This window comes from Mus caroli, unplaced genomic scaffold (assembly GCF_978045245.1).
Source record: "Mus caroli unplaced genomic scaffold, Mus_caroli_1 scaffold_7, whole genome shotgun sequence".
Lineage (NCBI taxonomy): Eukaryota > Metazoa > Chordata > Mammalia > Rodentia > Muridae > Mus > Mus caroli.
The window spans coordinates 88,820,783-88,829,825 of NW_028227262.1; positions in this window are offsets into that span (position 1 = coordinate 88,820,783).

Here is a 9,043-nt window from a genome sequence, read left to right on the forward strand (position 1 = left end):
TTTTTTTTTTATTTGTATTTTCTTTATTACATATTTTCCTCAATTACATTTCCAATGCTATCCCAAAAGTCCCCCATAACCTCCCCCTCACTGCCCTACCCACCCATTCCCCCCCCCCTTTTTTTGGCACTGGTGTTCCCCTGTACTGGGGCATATAAAGTTTGTGTCCAATGGGCCTCTCTTTCAGGTGATGGCCGACTAGGCCATCTTTTGATACATATGCAGCTAGAGTCAAGAGCTCCGGGATACTGGTTAGTTCATAATGTTGTTCCACCGATTGGGTTGCAGATCCCTTTAGCTCCTTGGGTACTTTCTCTAGCTCCTCCATTGGGAGCCCTGTGATCCATCCAATAGCTGACTGTGAGCATCCACTTTTGTGTTTACAAGGCCCCAGGATAGTCTCAAAAGAGACAGTCATATCTGGGTCCGTTCAGCAATATCTTGCTAGTGTAAGCAATGGTGTCAGCGATTTGAAGCTGATTATGGGATGGATCCCTGAATATGGCAGTCTCTAGATGGTCCATCCTTTCTTCACAGCTCCAAACTTTTTCTCTGTAACTCCTTCCATGGGTGTTTTGTTCCCAATTCTAAGAAGGGGCACAATGTCCACACTTTGGTGTTCATTCTTCTTGAGTTTTATGTGTTTATCAAATTTTATCTTATATCTTGGTTATCCTAAATTTTGGGCTAATATCTACTTATCAGTGAGTACATATTGTGTGAGTTCCTTTGCGATTGTGTTACCTCACTCAGGATGATGCCCTCCAGGTCCATCCATTTGCCTAGGAATTTCATAAATTCATTCTTTTTAATAGCTGAGTAGTATTCCATTGTGTAAATATACCACATTTTCTGTATCCATTTCTCTGTTGAGGGACATCTGGGTTATTTCCAGCTTCTGGCTATTATAAATAAGGCTGCTATGAACCTAGTGGAGCATGTGTCCTTCTTACCAGTTGGAACATCTTCTGGATATATGCCCAGGAGAGGTATTGCTGGATCCTCCAGTAGTATTATGTCCAATTTTCTAAGGAACCACCAGACTGATTTCTAGAGTGGTTGTACAAGCTTGCAATCCCACAAACAATGGAGGAGTGTTCCTCTTTCTCAACATGCTCGCCAGCATCTGCTTTCACCTGAATTTTTGATCTTAGCCATTCTGACTGGTGTGAGGTGGAATCTCAGGGTTCTTTTGATTTGCATTTCCCTGATTATTAAGGATGTTGAACATTTTTTCAGGGTCTTCTCTGCCATTCGGTATTCCTCAGGTGAGAATTCTTTGTTCAGTTCTGAGCCCCATTTTTTAATGGGGTTATTTGACTTTCTGGACTCTACCTTCTTGAGTTCTTTATATATATTGGATATTAGTCCCCTATGAGGTTTAGGATAGGTAAAGATCCTTTCCCAATCTGTTGGTGGTCTTTTTTTCTTAGTGAAGGTGTCTTTTGCCTTGCAGAAGCTTTGCCGTTTCATTAGGTCCCATTGGTCAATTCTCAATCTTACAGCACAAGCCATTGCTGTTCTATTCAGGAAATTTTCCCCTGTGCCCATATCTTCAAGGCTTTTCCCCAGTTTCTACTCTATAAGTATCAGTGTCTCTGGTTTTATGTGAAGTTCCTTGATCCACTTAGATTTGACCTTAGTACAAGGAGATAAGAATGGATCGATTCAAATTCTTCTACATGATAACAAAAGTTGTGCCAGCACCATTTGTTGAAAATGCTGTCTTTCTTCCACTGAATGGTTTAAGCTCCCTTGTCGAAGATCAAGTGGCCATAGGTGTGTGGGTTTATTTCTGGGTTTTCAATGCTATTCCATTGGACTACTTGTCTGTTACTATACCAGTACCATGCAGTTTTATCACAATTGCCTTGTAATAAAGCTTTAGGTTAGACATGGTGATTCCACCAGAGGTTATTTTATCCTTGAGAAGATTTTTTGCTATCCTAGTTTTTTGTTATTCCAGATGAATTTGCAGATTGCTCTTTCTAATTCTTTGAAGAATTGAGTTGGGATTTTGATGGGGACTGCATTGAATCTGTAGTTTGCTTTTGGCGAGATAGCCATTTTTACAAAGTTGATCCTGCCAATCCATGAGCATGGGAGATCTTTCCTTCTTCTGTGATCTTTAATTTCTTTCTTCAGAGACTTGAAGTTTTTATTATACAGATCTTTCACTTCCTTAGTTAGAGTCACACCAAGATATTTTATATTATTTGCGACTATTGAGAAGGGTGTTGTTTCTCTAATTTCTTTCTCAGCCTGTTTATTCTTTGTGGAGAGAAAGGCTATTGACTTGTTTGAGTTAATTTTATATCCAGCTAATTCACCGAAGCTGTTTATCAGGTTTAGGAGTTCTCTGGTGGAATTTTTAGGGTCACTTATATATACCATATTATCATCTGCAAAGAGTGCTATTTTGACTTCATCGTTTCCAATTTGTATCCCCTTGATCTCCTTTTGTTGTCTAATTGCTCTGGCTAGGACTTCAAGTACAATGTTGAATAGGTATTGAGAGAGTGGACAGCCTTGTCTTGTCCTTGAATTTAGTGGGATTGCTTCAAGCTTCTCACCATTTACTTTGATGTTGGCTAATGGTTTGCTGTAGATTGCTTTTATCATTTTTAGGTATGGGCCTTGAATTCCTGGTCTTTCCAAGACTTTTATCATGAATTGGTGTTGGATCTTGTTTAATGCTTTTTCCACATCTAACGAGATGATCATGTGGTTTTTGTCTTTGAGTTTGTTTATATAATGGATTATGTTGATTGATATCCCTATATTAAACCATCCCTGCATCCCTGGAATAAATCCTACTTGGTCAGGATGGATGATTGCTTTAATGTATTCTTGGATTCGGTTAGCGAGAATTTTATTGAGGATTTTTGCATCTATATTCATAACGGAAATTGGTCTGAATTTCTCTCTCTTTGTTGGATCTTTCAGTGGTTTAGGTATCAGAGTAATTGTGGCTTCAGAGAATTAGTTGGGTACAGTTCCTTCTACTTCAATTTTGTGGAATAGTTTGTGCAGAATTGGAATTTGATCTTCTTTGAAGGTCTGGTAGAACTCTACACTAAACCCATCTGTTCCTGGGCTCTTTTTTGGCTGGGAGACTATTAATGACTGCTTCTATTTCTTTAGGGGATATGGGACTGTTTAGATCGTTAAATTGATCATGATTTAAGTTTGGTACCTGGTATCTGTCTAGAAATTTGTCCATTTTGTCCAGGTTTTCCAGTTTTGTTGAGTACAGCCTTTTGTAGAAGGATCTGATTGTGTTTAGGATTTCTTCAGGATGTGTTGTTATGTCTCCCTTTTCATTTCTGATTTTGTTAATTAGGATGTTGTCCCTGTGCCCTCTAGTATGTCTAGCTAAGGGTTTGTCTATCTTGTTGATTTTCTCAAAGAACCAACTCCGCAATTGGTTAATTCTTTGAATAGTTCTTCTTGTTTCCACTTGGTTGCTTTCACCCCTGAGTTTGATTATTTCCTGCCATCTACTCCTCTTGGGTGAATTTTCTTCCTTTTTTTCTAGAGCTTTTAGATGTGTTGTCAAGATGCTAGTGTGTGCTCTCTCTAGTTTCTTTCTGGTGGCACTCATTTCATTGTGTCCCATAGGTTTGGGTATGTTGTGGCTTCATTTTCAATAAACTCTAAAAAGTCTTTCATTTCTTTGTTTATTCTTTCCTTGACCAAGGTATAGTTGAGAAGAGTGTTGTTCAGTTTCCAGGTGAATGTTGGCTTTCCATTATTTATGTTGTTATTGAAGATCAGCCTTAGTCCATGGTGATCTGATAGGATGCATGGGACAATTTCAGTATTTTTGTATCTGTTTAGGCTTGTTTTGTGACCAATTATGTGGTTAATTATGAAGAAGGTACCATGAGGTGCTGAGAAAAATGTATATCCTTTTGGTTTAGGATAAAATGTTCTGTAGATATCTGTCAGATCCATTTATTTCATAACTTCTGTTAGTTTCACTGTGTCCCTGTTTAGTTTCTGTTTCCATGATCTGTCCACTGGTGAAAGTTGTGTGTTGAAGTCTCCCACTATTATTGTGTGAGGTACAATATGTGCTTTGAGCTTTACTAAAGTTTATTTAATGAATATGGCTGCCCTTGTATTTGGAGCATAGATATTCAGAATTGATAGTTTGTCTTGGAAGATTTTACCTTTGATGAGTATGAAGTGCCCCTCCCTGTTTTTTTGATGACTTTGGGTTGGAAGTCAATCTTATCAGATATTAGAATGGCTACTCCAGCTTTTTCTTCATACCATTTGCTTGGAAAATTGTTTTGCAGCCTTTCATTCTGAGGTAGTGTCTATCTTTTTCCCTGAGATGAGTTTCCTGTAAGCAGCAAAATGTTGGGTCTTGTTTGTGTAGCCAGTTTGTTAGTCTATGTCCTTTTTTGGGGGAGTTGAATCCATTGATATTAAGAGATATTAAGGAAAAGTAATTGTTGGTTCCTGTTATTTTTGTTGTAAAAGTTGGCATTCTGTTCTTGTGGCTGTCTTCTTTGAGGTTTGTTGAGGGATTACCTTCTTGCTTTTTCTAGGGCATGATTCCCATCCTTTTATTGTTTTTTTTTTTCTGTTATTTTCCTTTGAAGGGCTGGATTTGTGGAAAGATAATGTGATAATTTGCATTTGTGTTGAATACTTTGGTTTCTCCATTTATGCTAATTGAGAGTTTGGCTGGGTATAGTAGCCTGGGCTGGAATTTGTGTTCTCTTAGTGTCTGTATAACCTGTGTCCAGGCTCTTCTGGCTTTCATAGTCTCTGTTAAAAAAATCTGGTGTAATTCTGATGGGCTTGCCTTTCTATGTCCTTGACATTTTTCCCTTACTGCTTTTAGTATTCTATCTTTATTTAGTGCATTTGTTGTTCTGATTATTAAGTGTCTGGAGGAATTTCTTCTCTGGTCCAGTCTATTTGGAGTTCTGTACGCTTCTTGTATGTTCATGAGCATCTCTTTCTTTAGATTTGGGAAGTTTTCTTCTATAATTTTATTGAAGATATTTGCTGTTCCTTTGAATTGAAAATCTTCATTCTCATCCACTCCTATTATCCGTAGGTTTGGTCTTCTCATTGTGTCCTGAAGTTCCTGGATGTTTTGAGTTAGGATCTATTTGCATCTTCCATTTTCTTTGATTGTTGTGCCTATGTTCTCTATGGACTCTTCTGCACCTGAGATTCTCTCTTCCATCTCTTGTATTCTCTTGCTGATGCTCGTATCTATGGTTCTAGACTTCTTTCCTTGGGTTTCTATCTCCAGCATTGCCTCACTTTGGGTTTTCTTTATTGTGTCTACTTCCCTTTTTAGGTCTAGTATGGTTTTGTTTATTTCCATCACCTGTTTGGATATGTTTTCCTGTTTTTCTTTAAGGACTTCTACCTGTTTGGTTGTGTTTTCCTGTTTTTCTTTAAGGAATTGTAACTGTTTAGCAGTGTTCTCCTGTATTTCTTTAAGTGAGTTATTGAAGTCCTTCTTGATGTCCTCTACCATCATCATGAGGCATGCTTTTAAATCCGGGTCTGGCTTTTCGGGTGCATTGGGTTGCACTGGACTGGGCGAAGTGGGAGTGCTGGGTTCTGATGATGGTGGGTGGTCTTGGTGTCTGTTAGTAAGATTCTTACTTTTACCTTTTGCCATCTGGTAATCTCTGGAGTTAGTTGTTTTAGTTGTCTATGTTTAGAGATTGTTCCTCTGGTAATTCTGTTACCCTCTTTCAGCAGACCGGGGAGACTAGCTCTCTCCTCTGAGTTTCAGTGTTCAGAGCAGTCTCTGCAGGCAAGCTCACCTCTTACAGCGAAGGTGCACAATTATCTGGCATTCTGACCTTCTCCTGGCCAGAAATAAAGGGCCAAACCAGGACCTTTCCCAGAAGCTGTGTTGTTTTGGCCTTTCCCAGAAGTTGTTAATTTCAGTAGTCCACACTCTCACCTGTACAGACTACTTTCTGAGGAGTCCCGGATCCCAAATGGCTGCTGCAGATCCTAATGCTAGGGCCTCCTAGGCCGGGCAGGCACCTGACCTCTGGCCAGGAATGTGGCCGGATGTCTGAAGCCTGAAAATGGTGCTATCGCAGAAGCTCTGTGTCTCTCGCCTGTCCCAAAAGCTGTTAGCTACTATAGTCCACACTCTCAGCTGTGCAGGCTACTTTCTGAGGAGTCCGGGAACCAAGGTGGCTCCCTCTAATCCTGAGGCAGAAGCCTCTGGGGTCAGGCAGACACCTGTGCTCTGGCTGGGAAGTTGGCTTTATGTCTGGAGCCCAATAATGTCACTGCCTCAGAAGTTTTGTGGCTCTTGCCTGTCTCAGAAGCTGTTTGCTTCTGTGTTCCACGCTCTCGCCTGTGCAGACAACTTTCTGCAGAGTCCCGGAGACAAGATGGCTCCATAGATCCTGAGGCAAAAACCTCCCAGGCTGGGCAGACCCCTGTCCTCTGGCTGAGATGGTGGCCGGATATCTGAAGCCTGAAAATGGCGCTGCCTCAGAAGCTCTGTGGCTCTCGCCTGTCCCAGAAGTTGTTAGCTTCTGTAGTCCACACTCTCACCTGTGCAGGCTTCTTTCTGCCTAGTCCAGGAACCTCTTTATTTGGATTTTTTTCTTTTAATTTCAAGGAGAAACAATTATGGTACATGTCTTACAAAATGTTCTGTTTCTGATAAAACACATCATTAAGACTGCAACTCTTATAAAGTAAAGCTTAAAGTTTTAGAGGTTTAGTCATAATCAGCATGGTGGTTGGCATGGGCATTGTCAGTGCTAGGGAAGGAATTGAGAGTTCCAAATTCTAATCATCATGAAACAGGAAGAGACACTGGACATGCCTTTAGCATTAGAAACCTCAAACCTCACTCCAAGTGGCACTTCCTCCAAGAAGATCACATCTACTGCCACAAGGCCAACCTTCAAGTCTCTCGAAAGCACCAACTCTCTCTACTGACCAAGTATTCAAATGTAAGAGCCTGTATGTGTGTGTGTTAAAACATGCATGACGTTTCATGGATGTGTATAACAGTATTTGAGGAGGGATTCTACTGTCGCTTTTGCCACCGTTTAAATAGCAAGCATTTTCTGACAACCTTAGGGCATTTTAATTTCTAAAAATGAGACACAGAGACCTGGCATTTTTATTAACACACTGCAAGCCAAAGTTAGGCAGGTTTTGAGTCATTCAAACATGACTACACAGGTAAAACCCAGAACAATGCCCTGTTACTTGCCATCTTGAACAGGTCACCTTGGTCCATGTGTTTCCTCGTGGCTGCTCACTCATAGCAACCTCATGGTGAAAACCTCCTGTTATCTACATGTGTTTTCCCTATGCCTTCTTTCTGCTGTAATTCTTCTCTACTCTCTGCCCACTCCTTCTTGGACATTCTGACTAGTATCAGAAGTTCCTCCCTGATGCCCAAGTAATTGACTGATCAGCTTTATTTTTAATAATAAGAAGGGATGGAAAACAGTTTGTTATATATCATAGAGACAAAAGATGGATGACAACAGTGTAGTTCTGACTGCAACCAGATATTTATGGACAGAAATCATCATCTCCATACATAGCACAAAAAAGCCACCCCCAACAACTCACCCTTTTATTTTAATAAAAGGATAATCTCTATTATTAATACATAAAAATAACAAATATGAAAATGTACCAAGTAAAATTTACATTTAAATGTCCACTCCTTTTTTATTAGGCAATCTGGGAAAAGGCACTTCCTTGATGAGTTTAGAGTTCTTAAATCCTTTTCTATTAATAGTTTTATTTATAACTGAGAAATATCTTCTTAGATCTAAAATCATTTTCTGAATCTTAAAAACTTTAGTCTTAATTTTGAGGCTATAACCATCTAGTTTTCAACCCCATCAGAGGTATGAGAGGAACTAAATATTACCTGAGTATGCAGGAAGTGCAGAGCAATACCTCTCAAAACTACAGAAATGACATAGAGCACTGACTGCCTGGACAAACAATAACCCTAAATTTTTCTGAGTCATGAAAGCATCCATCAGGGTTCTTTTTTGTTGTTGTTGTTGTTTTTGTTTTTTTTTGTTTTTTTTTTGTTGTTGTTGTTTTGTTTGTAGGTTCCACATTGGATTTTGTGAAGACTCTTTATTGTGACTTAAAGAATCCTCCAATTTCTCTTCTTTGGCCTTTGATCTAGCATTTAATATTTTAGTCTTCTCTTTCTCTAAGTCTCTTTTATTCTTCTCTCTCTTCAAAGAGGATATATACAATTATAATTGCTACTGAACATATAATTTTTTCATGTGGACAGTAAACTTAAAACTAGATGGAGTCCTAATGCCTTCTTTTGCAGTGTTTTCTACTTTTTAATATGGAAAATATTTTCTTTTTTAGTATCTAACTCTCTTCTTGTGGAAATTTTATTTTTCTTTCTCTTTCCTTCCTTTGGAGAATGCATATGTTAATATTTTACATCAGCATTTCTATTGCTATGTATGTTGTGTTTCATTAGCCTGTATGCACCATTTAAAACACTCATCTATTTTTCTCTTACTTTGAAAACATTATATGACTATATTTATATGCCATTGCTTTCAAACTTGATGTCTTATTTGTGTTCCATTTTCTAAATATTTTTTCCATTCCTGTGTGACTTATTCCTTTTAATTTATTTAATTTTATCTTAAGGAATTTATTTTATTAATTTCAAAATATTTGGTTTTGTCTTGGAGCTTTTATACCCCTTTCTCTATTTTCTTTTGAATTGATGCATAATTATAAACATCTTATCTCACCACTTTATTTGAACTCGGATTATTTCTGAGTCTCTCTGTGTTCCTTTGTCGTTTAGTTCAAACATCTCAATGTGACTAGTCCCAGTCCATTCCATCAGCTCACAGAGGAGCAGCTGTTCTCCTTCACTATGAGTTGTTTGCCAGCTGGAAACGTGGTACCAGCAGCTGTATAAGACTGGAGACACTATTTTTCCTAATGTGAGCATGGTGCCTCATGTTAGAGTGCCGTGACTGGCAATGTGAATATTTGCCCCATGTAGGATACGATA